The sequence below is a fragment of the Emys orbicularis genome, chromosome 15, assembly GCF_028017835.1.
Source record: "Emys orbicularis isolate rEmyOrb1 chromosome 15, rEmyOrb1.hap1, whole genome shotgun sequence".
In the NCBI taxonomy this organism is placed as follows: domain Eukaryota; kingdom Metazoa; phylum Chordata; order Testudines; family Emydidae; genus Emys; species Emys orbicularis.
The window spans coordinates 15372541-15399355 of NC_088697.1; the positions used below are offsets into that span (position 1 = coordinate 15372541).

The window sequence follows — 26815 nt, forward strand, 5'->3', positions numbered from 1 at the left end:
AGAGCAGGGGGAAATCAGCCAAGTAATTGCCTGTAGTACTCAGTCAGGCCACTGGCTGGCTTTGGATTAGACAGGAAGCTACAACTGTCTTTAGGTTCTTTAGTGTCCGTCTCTGTAGTTCTCCAGCAAAGCTTTGAGCTGAGCACTGCAGGGCTTAGTGACCCAGGCCTTGTACTGCCTCCCTGATCTTCTTTTCGACTGGATGCATCCTACACACAAATCAAATCAAGTTAGCCAGATGCTGCTGGGTCAGCTTACCCAGACCTGTGCTCATGGCTTGGGGAGATGTCGCAACCCAACTCAGATTTCCTGTCTTTTTTCCTTTAAATGTTTAGTAACTCAGAAAACTTGAAGCTCTCCCCCCAGATCTGAGGAGCAAACACAGCAGGTTGCCCTGGACCCAGTGTGGCTGTGGGCTAGAGCCCTGCAGCAGGCCTGGGATCCCGCAGGACCCACTCCCATAAGAGCGGGAGAGGGTAAAATGTTGCGGGTGGGATTGGGTGGGGGAAAAAAACAAACTGTGGGAATTTGCGGGAAAATACTAAATATCTCGTCAGTTTGTCCTAAACAGAATTTCAGCAATGTGAAGCCACTTTCTCTTTAAAAAAATAAAGGTTTTAATACTTACATTTAAGTGAAGGCTAGAAAGATTTGCTATCTATTATAACCAGCCTTAAAATATTTTTGTCATGATTTAAACGAGATAGTGGTAAAAATGTCTGCAATGTAAATAATCTGACTTTCCCCCCTGAAGTTGCATGGGGAGACCTGTCTCTTGGGGGAGCGAAGGTTTTTGGGTGGGTGGGAGAGGGTATTGCAGGGCAGGACAGGAGGTGCATCCACTGGGGGCTGTGTCTCCAGCAGCAGCCTGGCGGCAGCAGGAATGCACACGATCTCCAGCCCAGCATTCCCTCAGTGCTGCAGAGCAGCCTGTCCATCAGGCTTGCTGTGTCACCTTGAAAAGCGCAGCTGAGAGGTTTGGAGGCCCTTGCCTACAGCGGAATAAGGAGACTCAGGCACAGCAGGGAAGTGATGGCTCTAGAGTTTGGAAAACCAGAACTAGCAGTTGGGCAGGTCTTGTGTCCAAGGGCAGGATCATAAGAACATAAGAACGGCCGTACAGGGTCAGACCAAAGGTCCATCTAGCCCAGTATCCTGTCTACCAACAGTGGCCAATGCCAGGTGCCCCAGAGGGAGTGAACCTAACAGGCAATGATCAAGTGATCTCTCTCCTGCCATCCATCTCCACCCTCTGACAAATAGAGGCTAGGGACACCATTCTTTACCCATCCTGGCTAATAGCCATTAATGGACTTAACCTCCATGAATTTATCCAGTTCTCTTTTAAATGCTGTTATAGTCCTAGCCTTCACAACCTCCTCAGGCAAGGAGTTCCACAAGTTGACTGTGCGCTGCGTGAAGAAGAACTTCCTTTTATTTGTTTTAGACCTGCTGCCCATTAATTTCATTTGGTGGCCCCTAGTTCTTGTATTATGGGAACAAGTAAATAATTTTTCCTTATCTACTTTCTCCACATCACTCATGATTTTATATACCTCTATCATATCCCCCCTTAGTCTCCTCTTTTCCAAGCTGAAAATTCCTAGCCTCTTTAATCTCTTCTAATATGGGACCTGTTCCAAACCCCTTATCATTTTAGTTGCCCTTCTCTGAACCTTTTCTAGTGCCAGTATAAGATCAGACTCCTACTCCGTGAGAGTGGGTTTTAGAGCAGCAGTGACATGGACACAGCTCTCAGGTGGTGCCAACCATCTCTCATTCCAGAACCTCAGTGGCATTTTTCAGGACACCAATGAGGCTGAGGATGACAACGATGACTGAGCTGGGCCACAGGCTGATTGCTGACTGGATGGCAGCCGCCAAACCCAGAACAAAGCATTTTTCTGAGGCATCAAAATCCTGTGAAACGGAAGAGTGTTCTGAAAAGAAACACAGCGTGCCAACTATCCCTGCCAGCCTGGCCTTAGCTGCCACTGCCTGGGGGGCCCTTTGGAATCCAGCAGTTGTTTGCATTTTCCTCCAGGGATTGATTCAGTGGAGACAGTTCATGGCCAGGCATCCCCTCAACTGCCCCTGAGGCAGAAAGGCTTGCAGCAGCCAGGGAAGGGTAAGAGGCCACTGCTGGTGCACTAGGAGAAGTCTGTGGTACCCTAGTTTCTCTGTCCAGTCCCCACTCTGATTTCTCCTTTGCTAGGTTGACTCATAGACTCTAAGGTCAGAAGGGACCATTATGATCATCTAGTCTGACCTCCTGCACAACGCAGGCCACAGAATCTCACCCACCCACTTCTGTAATAAACCCCTAACCTATGCCTGAGCTACTGAAGTCCTCAAATCGTGGTTTAAAGACCTCAAGGTGCAGAGAATCCTCCAGCAAGTGACCCGTGCCCCATGCTGCAGAGGAAGACGAAAAACCTCCAGGGCCTCTGCCAATCTGCCCTGGAGGAAAATTCCTTCCTGACCCCAAATATGGTGATCAGTTAAACCCTGAGCATGTGGGCAAGACTCACCAGCCAGCACCCAGGAAAGACTTCTCTGTAGTAACTCAGATCCCACCCCATCTAATGTAGCAGTTGTTGCTTTGTGTGAGACTACTACAGCGGTGGGGTTCCTAGAGTCAGATACTCACCCCTTACAAGCCAGGAGCTAGTGACCCTGACCGATTCCACTGTCTTTACATGGGATGGGAAAAGAGAGCTCCCATTCTCTGGGGATTGTGGCTGAACCTGGATTCTGGGGCTTGGAGCAGGCAGTGCTGGTCTGTGCCCTCTGCCTCCACTCCCTTGCCATCCCCCCAGGCAGTGTGAACTCTCATTCAGTATAAATTGAATAGCTGGATTTCTTTTGAGCTGGGATCCCAGCTCCTCCTTCAGGAAACACTCTGCAGCCCCACTGCATTTATATCAGCAGGGATGCTTGATAGTGCCAACCCCCTCCTACAAACTGAGTACCATTAAGTTTTGAAAGGCTTGCACTATACAAATGAAGGCTGTCCTAGGTCTGTTCAGGGAAGAAAGGAATCCAGCCTGTCCCAGTAAGGCTCAAACCTGACTGAAGTTTAGAGTCACAAGCTCCATACTTCTTCCCTTTGGTGCTAAATGATGGCTCCACTGGAAATGCAGGTGTGCCCTAGCACTGCAGCCTTCCAGATCAGGGCAAAGAAACTTCCTGATTGTAAATTTAAATCAAGTCAGCTACCAGAGTGGTGCAAAGACTATCCAACAAAGTGAATAGGCATCCAGATCAAAGCAGCATCCAAGTATATATACCATCTATCCCTGCAATAGTGCTGAGAGGGCCCTACATCCATAGGTAGAAGGGGATGGAGAATACAGTCTCTCTCTTAGTGAGTGTGTGTGTGTTTTTTTCCTTTGGGTCTGAGCACCCTAAGCTGTGTGCAGAGTTGCTCCTGCATTGACTTTCATGGCTCAAAGCACACAGGCAGCTCTTTGAGAATGGAGTAGTTTGATTAGGGTGGGAGAATTTGTATGAATAAAGACACTACAAAATAAGACCACTGGGTTCTGTCTTTGGGGGAAGAGGGTCTGATATGTGTCCCCCAACTCAGTGTGGAGACTGGGACCATGCACAACCCCCTCTAGGTATTGAGCAGATAAGATGCTTTAGAGGGGAGGGCTAACTCAGTGGTTTGAGCATTAACCTGCTAAACCCAGGATTGTGAGCTCAATCCTGGAGAGGGGGCCATTTAGGGATCTGGGGCCAAATCAGTACTTGGTCCTGCTAGTAAGGCCGGGGACTGGACTTGATGACCTTTCAAGGTCCCTTCCAGCTCTATGACATAGGTATATCTCCATATATTTATTTATAAATACTTAGTCACCTCAAGTTTGGAAGAAGTTCCTCACAGATCACTGAAGAAAGATGGTCACTGAAATACTGCACTGCTGTGGCAGTGGGAGGTCCTGCAGCCAAACCAACTGCTCTAAGTCAATCCTGAGAGTTTTCCTGCACCATTTTAAGAGGCACAAGGCTATTGGAGGTGCCAACATTAGTTGTGCTGAGAAGCCCTGCCCATGTGGTGGGATTAGAGCCCAGAGCCTCTTTGCAAGGTCTTTGCTTTGCTCTGGTGTCCCCTCCTGGCTCACCAGGACCCTGCTATTCTTCTATTTAATGGCTCAAAGTATTCAGCATTAGTTTATTTATCACAGTACCACCTTGGTCTTACATAGTGCTCTTCCAGCCATTGATCTCACAGCACTTTACAAAGGAGGTCGGTATTATTCTCCACCATTTATAGATGGGGAATCTGAGGCACCGATAGGTGAAGTGACTTGTACCAAGGTCACCCAGCAGGCCAGGAGTAGAGCCAAAACCAGCTACCTTGTGTCCCAGGCCAGCGTGCAATGCACTAGGTTATACTGTGTCACAGGGTATGTACATTTATTAAGAGTCGTAACACTGTAGAAAGGCAATTACACATTCCTCCAGTATATTTACAGGCCTCCCCTTTAGTCAGGCAGATGAAACCATAACAGAAGCTCTGGGACACCACCAGTGATGCTTTGGATATTCTTGCTGCAGCATTTCCCTTCTGAGCCCTACAAGCCCTAAAGCTCCAGGTTCTCCTCTTCCAGCAGGGCCTCATTTTTATGAAACACAAACTGGCTCACATCCTCCATGGCCATTATTTCATCAAGGGAAGACACTACGGTGTCATCTTCCTTCAGCATCTCTGGGTAGTGGGATATGGCATGCTCTATCCGCAGAGAACGCCGCACTGGGGTTAAGAATTTCAAGTCTTGCATATCAGACAGTACCTTCATTCTGCAAAGAGTAGAAGAGACATGAGGCAGGCCAAGAGTTCTGCGCAGCCTACAGGGAAGTGGGAGGGAGGCAGTCTTCGAGCCGGCATGTCTCATCCGTTTCTCCCTTGCCGCTTGGGCGGAGGCGGGAAGGGAGCGAAACGTTCCCGGCTGAAGGTTTTGCGCTCGGCCTTGAGGATTAAGCCCGAGCCTCCGGCATGGCTGCTGGGAGATGGGTTTCTGAATGCCATCCAGCGCGCTCTTCGGGCCACCAGCTGAAAGCACTGAGGCCAAGAGGGACAGTTTTGAGGCGGCAAAAGGGGGCCTTTGAGACTCCCAGCAGATCTCGAGGAGCAAGGAAGTAGCACGGGCTTACCGCCGTCCCTGGATAGGCTCCAACCACCATCCTTTTGGTTAACAGCCAAACGCGCTGACCCATTGCGCCACAGAGACAGGGCTGGGTTGAGCGCAAAAGTCAGGAGTCAGCTCAGGGTAGGGTATACCATATGTGTGCAGTGGTTAGACAAGAAACAGCAAGGAACTGGACTGGTATGGAGTGAAACTGTATCTTATGTGTGCCTGATGACTGTACGTTTGAGATAGTTCTGTGGGAAGGAGCAGAAAAGACCATTGGGGCTGCGGTATAGCGCTTGCGTATGCTTTCTTTGACCTGTTTTGCTGCAAGAGTTAACAGGGAGAGATTGTTAGTCACAGGTCAGTGGGTGGGTATATGCAAATTAGGAGTGTACAGGGAACCCAGCGAGAGGAAGGAGGCTGAAAGACTTCTCTGTCTTTTGAACAGAATTGTGTGTTAATGGTTCTTGCTTTGAATTCCTCCATTGGAGTAATTTCAGGGAAGTGATCCTCACTTAGGCTAGGTCTACACTACGGGGGGGGGGGGGGGGGTCGACCTAAGATACACAACTTCCGCTACGTGAATAGCGTAGCTGAAGTTGCGTATTTTAGGTCGACTTACCTGGCTGTGAGGATGGCGGCGAGTCGACCGCTGCCGCGCCGCCGTCGACTCCGCTTCCGCCTCTTGCTGCGGTGGATTTCCGGAGTCGACGGCAGAGCCATCGGGGATCAATTTTATCGCGTCTTCACTAGATGCGATAAGTCGATCCCCAATAGATCGATTGCTACCCGCCCATCCGGCGGGTAGTGAAGACGTGCCCTTACAGTTACCTAGTTCTCAAAGTCACATGAATGGTGTTTGGTGCATGTCTCGGAGCTTGTTATGGTGAGGTAGAAAGCGGTGGGGGCAGAGGGGCTGCGTAGCATCTGAGGGTATCAGTCTTGCTTCTCAGGTCTCTGTAAGCTAAGATCAAGTGTAGTAGAGCACATCACTGGCCACCCACAGTACCAGGAGGTGTGAACCAGAGTGACATTGTTCTTTGACTATGAGAAAGAGGCCAAGAGACTTTCTCCATTGGATCATATGACCTGGAACCATAAACTCCCTGAACATTAAATTTCACCAAATGAGGGTCAATCCATTCTCATCATCATATTCACTCATTATACTCCACACCCGAACATAGCCGATTTATGAATTTCATATCTCAATGCTAGTACTTTGACCCATCAACCTTTTACCCCCAATCAGGGATATTGCAGATTATGTATTCCTTATGCCACTGGATCTTAAACCAAAGTTTGCATCCTCGATAATCTGTACGTTATTCCCTGATAATCAGAAACTTCTATGCTTAAACTCTGTACCGTTCACTTTTTTTTTAACATCATCTTAAAATGATGCATCTGAAGAAGTGGGTATTCACCCATGAAAGCTCATGCTCCAATACGTCGGTTAGTCTATAAGGTGCCACAGGACTCTTTGCTGCATCTTAATAGAGACATTTATAGGGAACACATTACAGGACACCGTCAATACCACATTGAGTAATCGAGACCGCTGAGCAGGGAAATAACCCACTTCCTTCCCTGACACGTACTCATTCACTACACCGATACTGACATGGACTCCTTATACATTCCATGGGTGGCGTACCCGAGCCCACTTATCCACTGACACTTTAAAAACTCTTGCACCCCAATCTGGGTCTATGCTGGTTATGGGTGAAATGTATGTATCTCTTCACCCTTGCAACCGATACCTGAAATCCCTCATAAATCAAGCCTGACCCCAGATGCACAGTACCTTCCCTCTTAACTCGTGTATATTTAATTTTAAACATTAACTTTAATAAAAATTTTAAAACCTGTTCTTATCAGTTTAATATCTGATATGTCCTTTATTTGAGGACTGTATGTTAAATTGATTTTTGAAACAGGAGGCTGGAATAGGAGCTTGCTCTGTCCACCTCATACATTGACCTGGTATTGCAGTTTCTGTGGGAATGGGGCATCTCCTTTTGGGGAGAGTCTTCTGGTTAGAAAAACAGGAAGAGTTTCACTGTGTTGATACTTCTTGAAAGCAGATTTTTTTAAGTAGTTGAAAATTCTGAAATTTCCAGCATTTTGGTTTCTTTATGAGACAATATTGTTATGATTTATTGGGAGCATTTTGGGAGTCGGTAAACGTGAGGTTCTTTATTGCACCATCTGAAAAAAGGTATATTGGAAGTGGAAAGATTCAGAAAAAAGGGCAACAAAAATGATGAGGGGATATGGAACAGCTTCTGTAGAAGAAGACATCAATGAGATTGGGACTTTTCAGCTGGGAAAAGAGACGACTAAAGGCGGATATGATGGAGGTCTATAAAATCATGACTGGTGTGGAGAAAGTAAACAAGGAAGTGTTATTGCCTCTTTCTCATAACACAAATCTAGGGGTCACCAAATGAAATTAATAACCAGCAGGCATAAAACAAAGAAAAGGAAGTATTTCTTCACACAACCCGTGGAACTCTTTGCCAGAGGATGTTGTGAAGGCCAAGACTATAACACGGCTCAAAAAAAGAACTAATTCCTCTGTTGCACCAACTGCTAGTGGGAAGAGCAAACGCACCAAGGGCTACAAGCAGGGGAAAAGAGAACAAAGGAGCCAGGCAGCTCCCCTCAAGCCAAGACAGGACACGGGGACTAAGCCATTCTAGAGCAGAAAAGAACAGTCATAACATGGGAAAATAACCACAACAAGAGAGAAGGACAGAGGTTTCTTCAACATGGGCAAAGGAAGAACTGTAGAGTGCTCTAAAGGCAACCCCCCAAAGTTTTTTCTTCCTTGGTCAAGTACCAGAAGAAAGCATGAACGCAGTTCTCTACTTCCACAAATTCTGTAGTTGAGTTTCCTGCATTTGGGGAAATTACAGGGGTCAGCACAGCCGCAGTGCAATGGAGGAGCCTCACCCTGAGAAAAGCACCTTGGTGATCATGGTATCTCCCCTACCACAGAAGTATAAGCTCCTAGGGCCCAGCTGCCACCCACCCTCGCTCGTCCCACACTCTCAACCCACGGTGGGGGATGCCACGCCCACTGGCCCCACCCACACCAGCCCCCACTGACGCGAGATGCCCCGACCTTGCCACGGGGCCCCACTCTTCTCCACACCGAGCCCCAGTGCCAAATTCGGGCCCTGCTTGGCAGCCTGCTTCCTCTCCCACAATGCTCTGCTCGCACACATATCTGCATACGTGCTCACACGGCTCCAGCCCTCTAGTCGGGCCCCTCCCCCTGCCTGCCCGGGCCCGGCACACTGCCCTGGCCGGGCCCGGCTCTTCAGCGCTAAGAGCCCAGCCGCCAGCCCCACCAGGTGCCCTTGCCAAAGTGCCGCCCGGTCCCCACCGGGGCCTCTGCTGGGCCCGCTCTCCCCGGCGGACGGGCAGCTGCATCACGGGCTGCAGCCCAGCTCAGAAAAGGAGGGGCCCGACAAAGCTGTAACCTGATTTCAAGAACACTTCAGTTATGCCCTAGAGTTGTAGCTGGGTCCAGTCCCAGGAATCCAGGGTATCAGAGAGACAAGGGAATAGCTTGTCTTGTGCACCAACTACTGCTGGGGAAAGAGAGAAGCTTTCATTTTGCTTCTCTCTCTCCCCACCAGAAGCTGGTCTAATTCAAGAATTACCTCCCCTGCCTTGTCTCACCTCAGTTTCTTGTCATTGCAGAAGGTCAGGTGTTGTCATCCACTCCAGAAACTGGAAGGCCACTTGATGCCTTTTCTTACCTGCCAAGTGAGGGTGAGTGCACAGGCAGAGACGGCGCTGTTTAAAGCTGTTCCCATGTATCAGGTGAGCTGCAGCTCAGCGAACCTCAAGGATCTGAGGTGAGCTACTTTCCAGCAGAGGCAGACCAAGCAGCAGGTAGAATGCTGGGTCGCACCCCGGCTGGCAGATAGAATGTCAATGTAGTGTGTTGTTTGAGATCCCGGCTCCTGTTACTTTGCAAGGCCTGTGCATTTGCTCTGGGTTTTAGCCTGGAAGGGGCCTGGATGGAGGAACTGGCAAAAGCTGAGGACTTCGAGAACTTTGACACACTGATGGGCAGACTGACCGCAGAACTGTCTGCGGAAATTACAGCCAGAAGGAAGGAACCCCAGGAGGCCACACGGGCCACTCGCAGATTCCCTGCGCCGAGCCGTAACAACACCGCCAGAGAAGGCAGGAGAGGGGACGTCTGCCGCCGCTACAATCCGGCGGCTGCATCCCGTATTCAGAAACTATACAGGATGAACCGGATGAAAGCCATGAGGGAGATCCTCAATGGGACCTCCTCCTACTGTGCCATCCAGCCCGAGAGGCTCTACTCCTACTTCAAGGACGTGTTTGATCATAGGCCCAGACCAACTTGCGATGCCCAGAGTGCCTTCTCCCGCTACCCCGGATCGACCTCACGGAGGACCTGGAGCAAGATTTTTCCCCGCAGGAGGTGCAGGCGAGGCTGACGAGGACCAAAAACACCACCCCTGGGAAAGATGGCATCCGCTACCCCCTGCTGAAGAAGCGAGACCCCGGCTGCTTGGTGCTTGCTGCCACCTTCAACAAATGCAAGCAGTTCCATCGCGTTCCCCGCTCCTGGAAAAAGTCCATGACTGTGCTCATCCACAAAAAAGGTGAACAAGATGACCCTGGCAACTGGAGTCCCATCTCCCTCTGCTCCACCATCTACAAGCTGTATGCCAGCTGCCTCGTGGCAAGGATCACAAACTGGTCAGTGTGCGGGGGCGCCATCAGCTCAGTACAGAAGGGTTTCATGTCCTGTGAGGGATGCTACGAGCACAACTTCCTCCTTCAGACGGCCATCCAGGAAGCCAGGAGGTCCAAGAGTCAGTGCGCAGTAGCATGGCTTGACCTGACCAACGCCTTTGGGTCCATACCCCACCATCACATCTTTGCCACCCTGGGAGAGTTTGGGATGCCAGAAACCTTCATTCAGATCCTCCGGGACCTTTACAAGGATTGCACCACCACCATCCACGCCATGGACGGAGAGACGGACACTATCCCCATCCGCCACGGCGTGAAACAATGGTTTCCTGCACTTCCTGCAACGCTTGTCTCGGTTCCCGTGGTGAACGGCTCCTTTGAGCAGGACGCAGTTGAGCCAGGCATGGTGGATGAACCGCCAGTCGGTTAAAGTCGGGTGAAGCCGCCCCCGGCGAGGAAGTGGTTGCTGGCGTCCCACCTGCTGGTCAACTCAAAGGCTTTACCCTGGTCCAGTTTACGCTTCAGGGTTTCCACGTACAGCGAGTGGATGGCGGCCTTCAGAGTTCTCTCCAGCAAGCCCCTGGAGCTCGGGGTGACGATGGTGTTGTCGTAGGACCTGCTGTGCGGCACCCGGACTCCCAGCTCTTGGCGCTCCTTGCACCACTCCCATTGGCAGCTGATGCGCTTCCCCAGGTGACGTGTGGCGTTGCGAGTGCGGGACCACAGTGAAGCAATGTTGCGCCCGTCCCGTCCAAATTCCCCATCTAGGGAGCTGCTCAGGAAGGTGGCGATGTCTTGGTTGGAGGGGTCTCTGCTGATCCGCTTCTCTGTCGCATCATGCAGGGCGTTCGCCATGATGTTCCTTACCGTGGCATCGGGACATGTCAGCAGGCGGAAGGCGTGGGTGATCACCGTGACGTCGCCGGGTAAACTCATAAATTGTTCACCCTCTATAACACTGATAGAGAGATGGGCACAGCTATTTGCCCCCCCCCCCACCCCCACCCCCCAGGCATTAATACATACTCTGGGTTAATTAATAAATAAAAAGTGGTTTTATTAAATACAGAAAGTAGGATTTAAGTGGTTCCAAGTAGTAACAGACAGAACAAAGTGAATTACCAGGCAAAATAAAATAAAACACCCAAGTCTAAGTCTAGTACAGTGATAAAAACTGAATACAGATATAATCCTCACCCAGTAAGTTTCCTGTTACAGACTACTTTCCTTCTAGTCTGGGTCCAGCAATCACTCACCCCCGCCCCGTAGTTATTGTCCTTTGTTCCAGTTTCTTTCAAGTATCCTTCGGGGTGGAGAGGCTCTCTCTTTAGCCAGCTGAAGACAAAATGGAAGGGTCTCTCCCGGGCTTAAATAGACTTTCTCTTGTGGGTGGAGACCCCCTCCTCTTTCCTATGCAAAGTCCAGCTCCAAGATGGAGTTTTGGAGTCACCTGGGAAAGTCACATGTCCATGCATGACTCACAGTTTCTTACCAGGTAGCAGCCCTGGGTCACACATGCTGCCTTGAATGTCCTCAAGTAGACTTCTTATGTGGATTGGAGCATTTCAAGATTCATTGTCCGTTAAGTGTTTCTTGATTAGGTCCTTAATTTCAACATTCCTTTCTCCAGGAACTGACCAAATGCTCTGCTAAGGTTATTTAGAAATCAAGCCAGTACACAGCCAATATTCATAACTTTGAGTACAAAAATGATACATGCATAGAAATAGGATTAATAGATTCAGTAGATCATAACCTTTACATGGCATATGTAGCATAGAACATATTCCAGTTATGTCATATATATTCATAAGCATATTTCCATAAAGCCTTATGGGAGGTACCGTCATACCTCCCCTGCCTTGTCTCACGTCAGCTTCTTGTCATTTCAGAAGGTCGGGTGTTGTCATCCACTCCAGACACTGGAAGACCGCTTGATGCCTTTTGTTACCTGCCAGGCGAGGGTGAGTGCACAGGCAGACGGCGCTGTTTAAAGAATTACCTCTGTGAGAGAGACTGCTACTGACACAGTTCACACAGTGCTGAAGGGAGACATATGCACAACTTTTCCTTCATCGCACACCTGCAGGTCAGGGAAAGGTGCTCACAGCCTCCCAGATCACAACTCTGCCCATCATTCAATGCAGCTCCCCCAACACAGTGACTGCATCTGATGTTCATGCAGAGAATTCCCTGGGGCTATTGCCAGCTCCAAGAGGCAGAGTGAAGTTTGTATGAGCATTGACTTTAACTCTATATTTCCAGTTTTCCAGGCGTTTGAGGCCTGGTCTACGCTACAGAGTTAGGTCGACGTAAGGCAGCTTACATCCACCTAACTGTGGAAGCGTCTACACTACACTGTTCCTCCTGCCCACTTAACTCGCCTGCTTCGCTGACCTAATAACTCCACTTCTGTGAGAGGTGTAGCGCTTAGGTCAATGTAGTTAGGTCATTGCTTACATCTCCTGTTGCTGCCTTTGACAGCCCTAGCTGTCAGGCCTGCCCTGGCGGCAGGACTCCAGCGGCAGTGCCAGCGCTTCTGGTGACGATGCGCACTGCTGGCAGAAGGAGGGGAGTGTGGACATAAACAGCTGATTGAATTACTGTGGTGCCTGTAGGTCGACCTAACTTAAGTTTGTAGCGTAGACAAGCCCTGAGTTTTGCAGAACTCTGTTGTCTGGAAAGGCCGAGCTATCACCAGGCAATGTTAACTCTGCATCTCCCTCCCCCCATTCAATTCTCTGTATTATAGCAGTGGCTAGAGGCCCCAGCTGAAGTCTTGTCCCCATTGTGCAGATGGGGAACTAAGGCCCAGAGAGATTGAGTGACCGGCCTGAATTGCCACAGGGAGTCTGTGGCAGAGCCAGGAATTGAACGCTGGTCTCCAAAGTTTTAGACCAGAAGCTTAATCCCAAAGCTATCTTCCTTCCTCCCACCTTGGCCTTCTGATCCCTTGAGCTCTGCAGGCTGCCTCAGATTTCAATGGCTAGTCACAGGCAATCTGGCAAAGACATTGAGGAGATTTTTTCAAATCCCTCCAGATATGCTCACTGCTCTCACTTTCGCACAGCACCTGTCTCCTGTCAGCAAGTCCCTCATGGCCCCCCGTTCATCAAACATTGACTCCATCTATTTACATTTGGATACTGATCTGCTCTGATCTCAAACTGCCCATTTTACAGGGTACTTTTTCTATAAAAAGCAACCTGTGGAACTTCTCTGCTGTTACAAGCAACTACCTTGGAGTCAAAGAAGGTTTATATGAAGTAGGGTGACATCAGCTAGGATAGGGTTTCAGTGCTGTTCATCCTCTGGCTCCAGAGCAAAGGCTGATCACTAGCTAACTGAAAATCCAGCAAGAACTCCTTCCTGCCCCCGTAATATTGCACAGTAAGATTCATTCTGGAGCCATGTTACCCCAATCTTCCAACCAAATGCAGGCATAGGTGGCTGTGTGTATGTGCCTGTTCTCCAAATGGTTTCACCTGACTCCTGTTCTGTGTGATTTCAGATCCAGCTTGGTGGGCTCTATTACTCATTCTGATTACTGTTGCAATAGTCATTTACTGGGCTGTACAAAGGTGTTGTCTAGGAAGAGACGGATCAAGAGCCAGTGTAGCCGATACACCGTCTTCAAGAAAAGAGGAAGGAATCCAAATCAGAACAGAAGAATGTATGAATCAGGGGTAAATAGATGGACCATGGGCCAAAGCCAGACTGCCAGATGCTTTTGAACGGACACCAAACTCGTTATTTACTTATCATTATTATTTTTATGTTTGTTTTATTTTCTCTGGAGTCTGGACCTTGGCTATACTTCCACCAAGAAATTTGGACCTTGAGAAAAAATAATTGATCACCCTTGGTATAAACTGACACCTCTGCCAGAAGGAAGAAGCTTGAACAGTAAAGAGGTCCCGCTACTATCGTGTCTACCCATACACCCCCCAGCACACAATTCCCTGGCTAGTGGGGGGAGGGAGGAGAAAAGGATTGGGGTTGTGCTGTGGGGTTAATTATTCAGCATTGCTTCCTAGGCTTAATTCACTTTTCATTGTAGCTTTGCCACTCAACTTTCAGACCCCCAGTTTCTACTTGCTTCAAGAAGAAAACATCAGTTTAGTCTTAGTACACGAGAACACCAGAGTTACGAACTGACTGCTCAACCACACATCTCATTTGGAACCAGAAGGACGCAATCAGGCAGCAGCAGAGGCAACAACAACAAAAGCAAACACAGCACAGTGTGAAACGTAAACTACTAAAAAAAGGGAAAGTTAAAAAAAAAAGATTTGACAAAGTAAGGAAACTGTTGCTGTGCTTGGTTCATTTCAATTAAGATGGTTAAAAGCAGCATTTTTCTTCTACACAGTAAAGTTTCAAAGCCATATTTAGTCAATGTTGAGTTGTAAACTTTTGAAAGAACCATAATGCTTTGTTCAGAGTTACTATCTGTAACTGTCTGTAACTCTTAGGTTCTGCTGTACTGCCAGTTTCATCAAAATGTTCCACCATTGGTGGTGGATTCTCTGTCACTTGGGGTCTTTACATAATATTAGATGCCTTCCCAAAAGATGCACTTTACCTTAACCAGATATTTTTTGGCTTGATCTAGAAATTACTGTTCAGTTCATTTACCTGACCACGCAGTGACAAGCGTGAGTGAAAGTCTCTAGTCTGCATTATGCAAGAGGTCAGACTGGACCAGTGATTCTCAAATGTGGCCACCATGACTTTTGGAGCCCGGGAGCCCCATCCTCCAGCTCCCGGCTGTGGCCACCGGCTCTGCTCCCTGAAGCAGGAGCAGCCCAAGCCCGAGATGGGGCTGGTGGGGTTTCATTAGAGTGTAATAGGGCTGCTGCCTCTGGCTGTGGGAGGGAACCAGCCCTCTCCATCCCCACCCCCTTTGCCGTGATTGACACGGGATACTGGCAGGGCACTGATTGGCCAGAGACATTTTGTTATAAACTTTTTTAAAAACAGGAGATAGTAATAACTCACGTTTGTGGTATTAACACATATTATTCTTTACATTGAAGAGATTCATTAGTCACATGACACTTCCAAAGAATAATGTCTCTAACCCAGCCCTAGCCTAACATTTTAACTGACAAAGCAGCAGCCATTTTGAATTTGCTGTGGCCATAAGTTCAACCAAAGTAAAATGTGTTTGGGAATCACTGGACTAGATGCTATCGGCCTAGTGGCATTACAATCTCTGACTGGTGTAATGCCTGTGACACCTCTCAAAAGCAGCTGCTCATAGGGTAAGAGGCTCTTCTGACACTTGAAAACATGTGGCAGTTCTACTGCTGGAAGGGCAGGGGAAGAGGAGAGGCCCAGCAACCTGCCACAGAATTCGGCATTTCCTCAGGATTATGGGACCGTCACTGAAGACTGTTACAGGCATTAATTTATTTTATGGGGGGGAGGACTGTTAGACAGTCATTTACGATTTTTCCCTTTATACACTTAAGCAACCAAATAAAATATTGTAAACAGCAGAATTCTGTAGCTCTGGTCCCTGTTGCTGCTGCCCCATTCTGTAGCCCTTGGTCCCATTTTTACTCCTTTCTTGCTGTCTCAGTTGGATTGGTCTGTAGGATGAGCTCATGGGCAATACGGAGCCAACTGGGCTTGCCTGAAGAACAAGTGGAGCTCTGCAAGATATCTGCAACCCTAGCTCCTCTCCCAGGGCCTACAGCTGGCCAGTACAGCCCATTAACTACATTGGAGGCTTGCGCTTCCTGCTTATGTCCTCTCCAGTTAGCTTTACTTCATAGCAGGATACGAATGTAATGCAATGAGTGACATCTGGTCTGTACTGCCTCTGCCCTCATCACTCTGCTGCAATGCTGTCAGTGGAATATTTTAACTGTTCAGACTGTGGCCACTGTGAATTTGCTATGACTGCACGTGCAGACAGAGCAAAAATTCATTTGAGAACTGCTAATCTAGGCACTTCTTCAATTCAGATCATTACCTATCTAAATCCCCATGACTGCTCTGAAAGTCTCAGCCTCTGTATTGCCACCACGTGATTTTATCATGGGTCTCATGGTATTTGGGGTTTCCAGCTCCTGGTGTCCAATGGCTATATGAGAACTTCAGCTTTCATTTAAAATAATAAAATTAAGTTTCTAGTCCTAGTGGATGCAGAGGATTGAACATGTGACCTCATTCCACCTGAAAAAGCTCAGAAATCGAACAGCAAAGAGTGCCTCTTACAGCAAGGTTTGGGGGACCCTGGGGAAGAGCAGATACCCAGCCCAGCATTAAAACACAAGACTATTTCTATATAAGGCTCGGTGGGGTGAGGTGAATCAGCTTTCTGGTCTAGCTAGGTTCTTATAACATGCTCGGTAGCTTTCCTGTCTTGTGTCTCTTCTCACACAGCCCAGTTCCCTTCACCCCAAGCCCCATTTCTGCTGGGTGGAGTGATAGTGCTCCTTGCTCTTCTCCCCTCATTCTCTCCCCCATCCCCATTGTCTCCCCTCACTCCCCTGAGTGTTTATAGCGCCTATCGGATCTAACCCCAGGATTTTGGCTTTGACACCCAAACAAACCCAGGATTGTGGCACCCAAAATCTGGAGGCCTGTTCGTGATGGGGTGTACCTGGCCCCTTGTGGCCCCCTCCTGGATGCCCTGTGGTCCTACTACTCCCTGCCCCAGGAAGGAGAAGCAGAGTTGGCTCCTCTAGGCTTGCCTAGAGAGGCCTCATGGAAGCAGCCAATCAGAGCCCAGCAGCCTCATATCAAAAGGAGCTGCAGGACCTTAGCAGCTCAGTGCCTTGCTGGGGGTAGAGGAGTAAAGAAGGGTGCTCAGCTCTGGCCAAAAGGCATTTGAGAGGCTGCATGTGCTAAACCTGGGAATGAGAGACACTGAAAAGTTTAAGAGGTAGAGGTGGGGAGAGGCCCAGGGAATGTAGCAGTAATGAATTAAAGGAAGCAGTATGTGCTTGCTGTGTACAAGGTTGCTGAGCTGGAATCTGGAGCTGTGAGTGGGCCTGGGTTCCCCCAGTGATGAAGTGGTCTAAGCCCTGGGCAGGGGACGAGACTCCTCTAGAAACCTGAGCAAAGGGCTGGATTTAAAGGGCCCTGAGATGGGGCTGAAGACCCTGGGGATGGCAGGAAGGCAGACAGCTCCTTGAACTCTTTGCTACCCTGGAAGGGGTTCATTTTTGACTGTGAGACCTGGCTGGAGGCGTGAGTCACTAGAGACATGCCTTGTGAGGTCAGCAAGGTACAGGGGGCACCAGGAGTGGGGGAAAAGATTGCAGTACCACACCCAGCTGCTAGGAGGCACTCAAGAGATGAATGCCACTCTGTTCCACTGTGGGTAAGTGCTTAAATAATCATTAGGCCAGAGAACATGAATGACTCTGTAGTCCAGTGGTCAGGGCATCCACCTGGGAGGAGACCTTGGGTCTAGTCCACCTGCTCCAATCACTCTTTCATTATTTATCCCCAGGAGAACAGCTTCACCAGGAGAAACTGAGGGAGCCCCATATCAGAATATCCCCTATCCCAGTGGTTAGAACACCTCCTGAGAAGCAGGAGACTCCTGTTCAAATCCTCTCTTTCCTTCTGGCAGACAGGAAGGAACTGAACCTGGGTCTCCCAGGTTCCAGATGAGTGCTCTGACCACGGAGCTAAAAGTTATAAAGTGGGGACCACAACATCCTGCAGACTTGTAGAAAGTTTGTTACCTCACTTCTGTACATAGTTCTGGTCATAGTAAAGGATTTATCTAGACACCGAGCTGCTCATCACTAAGGCTACATCTACACTAGAAGATGCTCTAAGCTGCTGTTGTCAGCTTAATTACTCCACTCGCCATGAGAGGCGGTAGCTCTGTCAGTGGGAGATGCTCTCCTGCCGACATAGCACTCTCTACAACGGCGCTTAGATCGGGATCACTTACGTCGCTCAGGGCTGTGGATTATTCACCCCCCTGAGCGACATAAGTTATACCGAAGTATGATCTAGTGTAGACAAGGTCTAAGGCTTTGTCTTCACTACCCGCCGATCCGGCGGGTAGCAATCGGTTTTTCGGGGATCGACTTACCGCGTCTAGTGAAGACGCGGTAAAATCGATCCCTGATCGCTCTGCCGTCGACTCCGGAAATCCACCTCAGCAGGAGGCGGCAGCGGAGGCGGCGGCAGCGGTCGACTTTCCCGCGTCCTCACCGCTAGGTAAGCCGACCTAAAATACGCAACTTCAGCTACGGTATTCACGTAGCTGAAGTTGCGTATCTTAGGTCGGACCCCCGCTGCAGTGTAGACCTAGCCTAAGATACCAGAGCAACTGCTGCTGCTATTTGAACAGGAAGAGAAGGAGGAGGCTGCAAGATGGTGGAGGAGAGAAAACCAGCACTGCAGCAGCCGGAGAAGGTAAAGAACAGGAGAATCCAGAAGCCAAGTCACCAGAGAGGTGCAACCTCCCCAAAGCTCTCATGTTAAGAGGGGAGTGGACTGTAGAGTATGTAGCTTTCTCCCATAAACTGTAAAGAAATAGCTTTGTGCTCTACTGCTCTAGGTCAGGTCAGTTCTGTGATGGGGTTAGTGAGGGGTTCAATGCCATTTAACTAACCTACTTTCAAGTCACACCTTTTGCTAATCAAAATTCATTTGGCTGAGTGTCCCCCTGTAGGCAAGCCCTGAATTCGACGCTCTGATCTGTCTCTTCAGTGCCCGGGGTTTGTGGTACAGAAAGGGCAGCAGGCCAGAGGCCGGGCAGTGTCTGCCGCTGGCTGAGCAGGCACTTCTAGGCAGTGGGGCTCTCTCACTTTTTATAGCGGGGGAGCTGAAAGCCTGCGAACAGGGCCCATGTGTGTTCACAAGCAGTGTGAAAACGTGCAATTCCCGCTCGCACTACACAGGGCAGCACAGCTCCGGGGTTCTCCAGAATCACACAATAATGCGGCTTTGTTCCCACCGCACCTGGAGTTTTTCACAGTGAGATATGGGGGTGCTGCAGCACCCGCCGCACCCCTCGTTCCCGCACCTCTGTTCTCTGCAGGGAACTTGTTATGCCATGAGGGGGGGAAGGGAGATGGTACAGGAGACCCAGGCCCACACCCCGAGCACGGCAGCTCCAGGGCTGTGTTCCGGATTCATTTCTGCTCTCTGATAAAACTGCCCCAGGCTCCTCTGTCCAACTAATATTCGTCTAGGCTCCCCGGCGCTGTTAGTATGTGTACCGAGCTTTCGCCAGCCCTGCCACAGGACAACTGGACACTCGCCCTGCTCTAGGAGAGCCAGGCAGGCCTGAGCGGGGCGGCAAAGTGCACTAGAATGTGTGGGGGGACACAAGGCCCTGCACCCCCGGCTTCCTGCGATTCACCATGACTCTCAGCCAGCCAGTAAAGCAGAAGGTTTATTCAGATGACAGGAACACAGTCCAAGACAGGTCTTGCAGGCACAGACAACAGGACCCCCCACCCAGTTAGGTCCATCTTGGGGTCCCAGGGGCACCACAGCCCCATTGGGGGGGGCAGAGCCCCATCTGGGCTCCCTCCATTACCAGCCAGCTCCTGAAACTCTCTCCCCAGTGTCTCCTCCCTCAGCCTTTGTTCAGTTTCCCACGCAAAGGTGTCACCTGGCCTCTAACCCCTTCCTGGGTTCTCATGTTACATGCTCAGGTATTCTCCCTCAAGGCCAGTCTCCCATCCCCCAATGCAGACCCATCCTAGCCACACTCCCCTGCCTTCCCAGCCAACACTCCCCACTCAGCATTCAAAGTCCATATTAAGAACAGTCCCAGTTCGTCACATCGACCATTGCCCCTGGGGACTGTCAATCTCAGGGTCCTGATTTCCCATTGACCCTTCCCCCTTCTATTGGTACTGGGATCTAGCCAACCAAACCCCCCCACTAAGTTTTAGTAAAGGGCCAACAGTCCCCTTACACAAGCCAGCCCCATGAGGGTCACCGATGTCCAGAGAAGACAGCACAAGTTGGTCCCATGGTGTAATGGTCAGCACTCAGGACTCTGAATCCTGCAATCTGAGTTCAACTCTCAGTGGGACCTTGTGGTAAATCCCTGGAGCTCAAAGTTCTCACCTTTCCTCTCTCCAGCTGTGCAAAAGCAAGTTGTTTCCCTCCTGCTGGGTGACTCACACCCATTGGAGCCAGGTCTTTGGTTGGGATGGGGTCTAGAAGTGGCTATGGTGGTTGGGATTCTTGCTGCTTCACCTGATGCCCACAAGTTTGGCCCTTGTGCTTTCTACCACACTTTTCCTCTTGCCCACATGGCGCTTGAAGGAAGGAGTTCCAAGGCCAGGCTTCGTAGTCAGGGATAGGCAGGAGGGAGGAAGAGTCCCAGGCTGGAGCCCAGCACACCTTTCCTCTTCTGGAAACCTAGAGCAGAGGCAGCTGGTGCTGACAGCTCCAAGGGAAGGTTTATAAACCACAGAGCAACTGAGGGTGAGGCAAGATGAGGGGAGGACCATGCCTATGTGTGGCCAGCAGACAGGCAACAAGACACCGGGCCAGGCTGCTCCCTGGCATGCCAAATACCCACTGAAGGCCATCCGCAGACCAACATGCAGGGCGGCTGCTAATGCTCTGTCGCCAACATCAGGAGACGGTAGGAAAGCAGGACCAGCCCCCCTGTTGTGGCCTCTTACCGGTCCCACTCACGGTGCTCACTTTGGCAGTGGGGCAGGAGATTTTACCCCAAGAGGCTTTTCCCCAGCTGCTGAGAAGCAGAGAAACACCCAGTGAATTTACACATGAAGATACAAACAGAGAGACAAACACACAGAGAGAAAGAAAATCACACAGGCCCACACAGACATAAACAAAAACCGCACACACACAGACCCACACAGAGCCATATACACATAAGGGAATGCCACACAAAACATAGAAAGAAGAAATGCACACCAAAAAAATACAGCAAAAGCACACACCAAGAAAGCACAAAAACCACATACCAAAAGAATACTAAGCAAAAAACAATATTCATGCAAAAATCATACATACATGCACACAAAACTGTGCAAGGCGTCCACAAAAGTCACACAGGACCCACATGCACATCAACATGACAGACAAAAACCACACCAACATACAGAAAGTGAGGCACGGTTTGAGTCTCACAGCGAAGAGGGCGGCACAAAGGTGGTTTGGGGAGCAAAGATTGAGGGGGAGTCGGGGGGTGAAGAATCACAGGATGGGCAGTGCTCTGGGCTCTGCTTGACCCCTCCTGACACAGGCTGCTGGTGGAGAGCAGAGCCTGGTAGATCTGTGAAATCTGCCCTGCTCTCTGTAAAGGAAAGACCTATGAAATGACTGCAGGCATGCTCCTTTGCCTATGGAAGCATTCCAAGGAATTGAGCTGTCAGATGTACATTGTTCAGCGAGAGCTGTTTGAACTTCTTTTACTGCTGTCTCTGTAAGGTCTGTCTGTGTGTTTTGGGGCGAGAGGGTGAGGAGAAGTATTAGCGACGCAATAGTGAAATCGAAGGAGAAAACTAATTTGCTTTGAGGTTGTTGGCTAAATGTAAGCAATAATTTGGTTTCGGTAGTGAAATATTCAGCTGGTTAAATCTGGGATGCACTGCCTGGGTGAAAAGCTCTGATTGGGGTTTCGGCATCACTAAATATGCACCTGCCTCCTTGGGTTGCTGTTTTAGGATTTATAAGGGTTGATTTTCTGCTGTATTCATCTGATGGTTTGACTAAATTGACGACTTGATTCCAACACAATATCCTTGTTAACTCATCGATTTACTGATTTGCCCTGAACTTTATCACTGTATTGTTTAACCCTTTGTTAGCTGAGTAGTATTTATAGTCATTTAGCCTTAGTGATGTGTGTTCTTGGTTTTATTTGTTCATGTTAATAAAACATGTAACTGGGATATTGAGTCATTTCTTTCAATAAGCAACAGGGGCTGGAGCTGTGGAGAATGTGAGCGGAGATCAGCCACTCCCCATCTGAGCCTTCTCAGATTCCTCTAAATTAACACTGTGTTTCCCAAAGGGCAGCAATGGAGGGGGATCTATCTTAGCTCCAGCTGTGTCCGGGTGGGGAGGGAGAGCTCGCACCATCACAAGGGAAAATAAGCTCCCTACCCAGGCTTTCAGGAATTCGGGGAGGGGGAGCAGTGTGTCCGAGTGAGGAGAAATCAGTGAGGTGGGGCTGATCTGAGTAGGGGTCAGGGGTCTTACTCTGCAGTCACTGTCATGACCATGACCAATCCTTACCCCAGTCTGGTTTGCCCAAGGGTTGGGCCTCGTCAGGCCAAGACGGGGTTGGAGGTCTGGTTGGAAGGGCTAAAAGGTAGTGAACAGCTTGTAGATTTCAGCCAGAAGGGTGTTGGCAGAGTAAATGTGTGTGTGTTAACAGGATGTTGCTGAAAGAGGAGAGGATGAAGGTGGTGTTGGCAACTGTAACTGCATCTCCTGCTTTTCAGAAGTTTGAGTTTTGCAGATGTAGAGGTTCTGCAAGGGGCTGATATTGCACCAGACAATCTTAACTCTGCATTAAGGAAGCGTTTTGCCCTTTAATTAATACTGCTCCCTCAGTACTAACTGGGCTGTGACCCTGACCCCCGAGCTAAATGCTTAGAAAGAAAACAATGAAAATATCCACTGTCCATGACTCATTTAAAACAATTCATGTCCCTCCTGTCTGCACTGGCAATGGTGAGAGGAAACCAAGCCAAGTGATTCAGTGCCTCGGGAGAAGTTTAACCACTTCCATTCTCTATATCTTCACTATAAGGGAAAGGAACAAGAAAAGCAAATTGAGTTCACAGGGAGAAAGTGGCAGATTTCTTTTCTCTCCAAGGCCCTGAGAGCAAACCCTGTTCTCCACATGACCCTTTTCTTTATATTTAACTCCTGCCCATTGGGCTGGATTCCTGCTAGTAACAACCCCTCGCTCTACTCCCTTCAGCGTCTCAATGTGGTTACGATTAGATGAGCAATGTCCATCCTTTCCCCTTCAACCTGCCTCAGACAGAGATAAGGAAGTTCTCCCTCATCAGGTGCCCTAGCCATGTGTCTGTGTGTCCACCACCATCTGTCCTTCCACTGGCAATCTTCTCAGATCACTGCACAGGCAAGAGAGCTGAGTGCCTGTAACCATGCCTCAGTGGGCCACAGCTGAGAGAGACAAATTCAGGACAAACTGCTAAGAAGTAGGGCAGATACACCCCAAGACTGGTGCCTAATCCCCCATAGGACATACCAAACCAGCAACAAAAGTAAACTTCTGCTTCACCACACCAGCTAACAAGAAATCATAAAAGCAGTTTCCTTGGGCATTCCAGTCCTTGTATTACCATCGAAAACACTAGACTTAGAAATGAATGGTTCTTTAAAACCAGTCTCTTCAAATAAGAGGTTCTTCTGATCCCACAGGACCAGCCCTCCACCCAGGTCAATATATAACTTAGATATTTCCCAAAAATCACATTGAAGCCAATCCTTTAGTATCTAAATTCTAAACGTTTATTTATAAAAATAAAGAAAGAAAGGTGAGAATTAAAATTGATTAAAGGAATCAAATACAATTGCAAAGTTCTTGGTTCAGGCTTATAGCAGTGATGGAAGAAACTGCTGGCTTGATAAGTCTTTGGATGCTTCCAAATCACTGGAAGGTCCTCAGTCCCTTGGTTAGATGATCCCATTAGTATAAGTCCATAGTCCAGAGGTCTGAGCAGGAAAGAGGCTGGAGCAGGATAGAGGCACAGTGGAGATGTTTCCGGGGCTTCTTATATCTTCTGCCATGTGGAGGGAAACCCATTGTTTCAAAGTCCTCAGCACAGCTAGTGGAAAATCACAGGTGAAAGATGGGAGCTTGGAGTCACATGGGCAAGTCCCCGTCCATGCCTGATTTTTCTCAGTCATTGCAGGATGGATACTTTGCAGGATACTTCAGATGGAACGTTCACAGAAAAGTCCGTTCAGTGTAGATGGGCATCTCCCATGGTCCATTGTGAGTTGTGTCCTTTTGATGGGCCACTCACTGGCTAACTAACTTGTGGGTGTTACCTCAGGAGCAAACATATTTGAAATACAGGCATGGAGCCAATGCTCAAAACTTCAAATACAAACATGATACATGCATACAAATAGCTTAATCATATTCATCAAATCATAAACTTAGGCCTAAACAGAGACTGGGAATGGTTGGGTCATTACACTAATTGAATTTATTTCCCCCATGTTAAGTTCTCCTCACACCTTCTATGGGTCATCTCGATTATCACTTCAAAGTTTTTTCTTCTGCTGCTACTTATAGCTCATCTCAATTGATTGGCCTCTTACAATTGGTATGTGTACTTCCACCTTTTCATGTTCTCTGTATGTATAAATATCTTCTGTCTGTGTGTTCCACTCTATGCATCTGAAGAAGTGAGCTGTAGCCCACGAAAGCTTATGCTGAAATAAATTTGTTAGTCTCTAAGGTGCCACAAGTACTCCTAATCTTTTCATAGACATCTTACATGCCACATTTTGTACCAGATTTGTTGCAAATATATAACAGTGGGTGCAATAATGATCTATATGGTCATATTTTTATCAGATAATGTCACCTGATTTTTGCATCTCCCTGTGAAAAAAACAACTGACACGTGTGGCTTTCTACTGGGTGTCATGATGTTAACGTTGGGGAATTCAATCTCTGTACTTGTGGGGGTTGTTGCTTCTTTACAGCTGACTCAGAGCTTCCCGCCTCGGGCTGGCCCCTGCCTGACTGCCAGGCACACCGGGCTGTTAGCTGCACCCACTGTCCTTGCCAGGGGCCCTGCTGAACCCTGGGGGGCTGCACTGCAGTGCTGGGGTGACTCTGAAGGGGGAGACGCTGCTGTGGAGCAATGTAGAGCAGGTGCAGGAAGGAGCCGGGGTCACTAGTCACATTCTGAACTGCCCAATGTTCCACATTTGGGAATGGCTGAGAACAATTCTAAGGGGAAGGTGAATGCAGAGCAGTGACACTGGAGGTGCCCAGACCTCCAATGGCGGCGGTGTGGAAATTAATAATGGGAAGATCATTTGCGAAATTAGTCATCACTGACAAGATTTGTCTCTCTTTTCACGTTATGCTGTTATTTAGAAGAATCAGAACATACTTTTACTATATTAATTAAACACTGAATTTTATTTAACCAAGCCAAAAACTTAGTGTCAATTTTTTTTCTCTGTCCTAGCAAGAATGAATTGAATTTTGTGACTTTCTGGAAAGTGCAGAGAGATTAAATGTGGGGAATTCAGTCTCTGTGTTTGTGAATTGATGTTTTCCTCTCACAGTTCAGTGCCTGCATTGAAATACCAAGAGGGATCTAAGGACTGGTGTACACTGGGCACTTAACTGGCATGGTGACGTCTCTCCGGGTGTGAAAAATCCACACCCCCCCCCAAACCAATATAGTTAAGCTGACCTAAGCCCTGGTTATAAAAAGGAAGAACTGTTCTGTCAACGTAGCTATTAGAGGGATGGGAAAAGCCCTCCAGTCACTGTAGTGACTGTCTACTCCAAAGTGTTACAGCAGTACCACAGCAGTGTTTTAAGCGTAGACAGAGTAAAACTAGATCTGGCTCCAGTTCACACTGTGGATGCTCAGGCACTGAGACTACAGTAATAATAACAAGAGTCTAGTGCTTCCGTAGTTGGCAGGATTTGAACCTGCGCGGGGCAACCCCAATGGATTTCTAATCCATCGCCTTAACCACTCGGCCACAACTACTTGATGTATGGGTGATTTACTACAAGATCATTCAGTTCTCACTGAATTGTCACTTCAAATTCTTTGCTCAGACCAGCTTCCCCAGCACACTCATGGTTGCACATCAGTGTAAGTGTGTCCTTGGCTGAACAGCAAGAATTCCTGCCCATTTCCCTTCCAGTTGGCGCAGGATGAGAGTGTGTTTGTGTAACGACATTGCTGTAGATTGTTGTTCATTCCCCACTCTGACAATTCAGACAGTCCCTTTCCTATTCAAATCTCCAGCACATCATTCCAATAGTAGGGGGCAGGATTTTTCTGGGGCACTGAAATATTTCAGAAGGTTGGTGCATGAACTCAGCCTTGCATTCCATCCTTGACGTTTCATGGACTAACAACAGCAGCAGAAAGAAAGAGCTGAGCCAATATCTCCCTGTCAGGGATGCAGGTGCCACGTCCCCTCTGTCTGACCATCACCATTGCAGGAGAGAAGGGTTCACTGGAATCGAATGCTCTGGCTCAGACCAGAGACACAGGAAGATTTTGCTGTTCATGGATTTGTGCAAAGGAAATTGTGTCTCTGTGTGAAATTGAGGGAAATGAAACGTCCACGTGGTGGCCCAATGCCCTAAGGAATCTGGGTGAAGGACTCGGGCTGAGAAATGATTTAACAGGAGTTTGTTTCAATGTATTGCCCTGATTAAAAACTATGGCAAAAAGACAGCCTTGTTGTTAGTACTTGTACCTGTGTAGGGACACCCCAGTGGGTGTCAAGTCCATTGCCTTCACCAGGGGTAGTCGATTATTTTTATCATGGTCCAAATTTCTTGGCCAAGGTATAGTCAAGGTCTAGACTCCAGAGAAAACAATATACTGATGATAATAAGAAGTATATACAAAGATTTTGCAGTCACTATGGGCATAACTATGATGTGTCGTGTTTCACTCTTTATATCTGGTGCCACCTCCTTTCCCTTTGGCCTTGTAGTTGACCAAGGGTAAAACTAAACATCTCCTCAGATACCAGGGAGTGTTTGTGTTCATTCCTGCAAGCTACACAGGGGTATGAGGTTGCTGCTTTTAATCCTCCGGCTCTGCCGGGATAAGGAACAATTCAGGCTGTCACTGAACTGAAGGAGGGAGATCATTCTTTGGCAGGGAGAGGGACACCTCCTCTTAAAGGTGTTTGTCTGGCTGGCGGCCCTGGTTCCCAGGTCTCTCCTGAGGGAAGAAAGTTTC

General features: G+C 48.6%; 4 non-coding genes and 1 pseudogene across 4 annotated transcripts; 2 read left to right on the plus strand and 3 right to left on the minus strand.

Moving 5' to 3' along the window:
- Positions 1–5163: 5163 nt before the first annotated feature.
- On the minus strand, positions 5164–5237 carry TRNAN-GUU (transfer RNA asparagine (anticodon GUU)). The gene has a single exon. It is a non-coding gene; the product is annotated as a tRNA-Asn (tRNA).
- A 1744-nt stretch (positions 5238–6981) lies between these two features.
- On the plus strand, positions 6982–7158 carry LOC135889691 (U2 spliceosomal RNA; annotated as a pseudogene).
- An 825-nt stretch (positions 7159–7983) lies between these two features.
- On the minus strand, positions 7984–8147 carry LOC135889678 (U1 spliceosomal RNA). The gene has a single exon (XR_010562016.1). It is a non-coding gene; the product is annotated as a U1 spliceosomal RNA (small nuclear RNA).
- An 11704-nt stretch (positions 8148–19851) lies between these two features.
- Positions 19852–19923, plus strand: TRNAQ-CUG (transfer RNA glutamine (anticodon CUG)). Its single transcript has one exon. It is a non-coding gene; the product is annotated as a tRNA-Gln (tRNA).
- Positions 19924–25515: 5592 nt separating this feature from the next.
- On the minus strand, positions 25516–25597 carry TRNAS-AGA (transfer RNA serine (anticodon AGA)). The gene has a single exon. It is a non-coding gene; the product is annotated as a tRNA-Ser (tRNA).
- Between the last annotated feature and the right edge of the window lie 1218 nt (positions 25598–26815).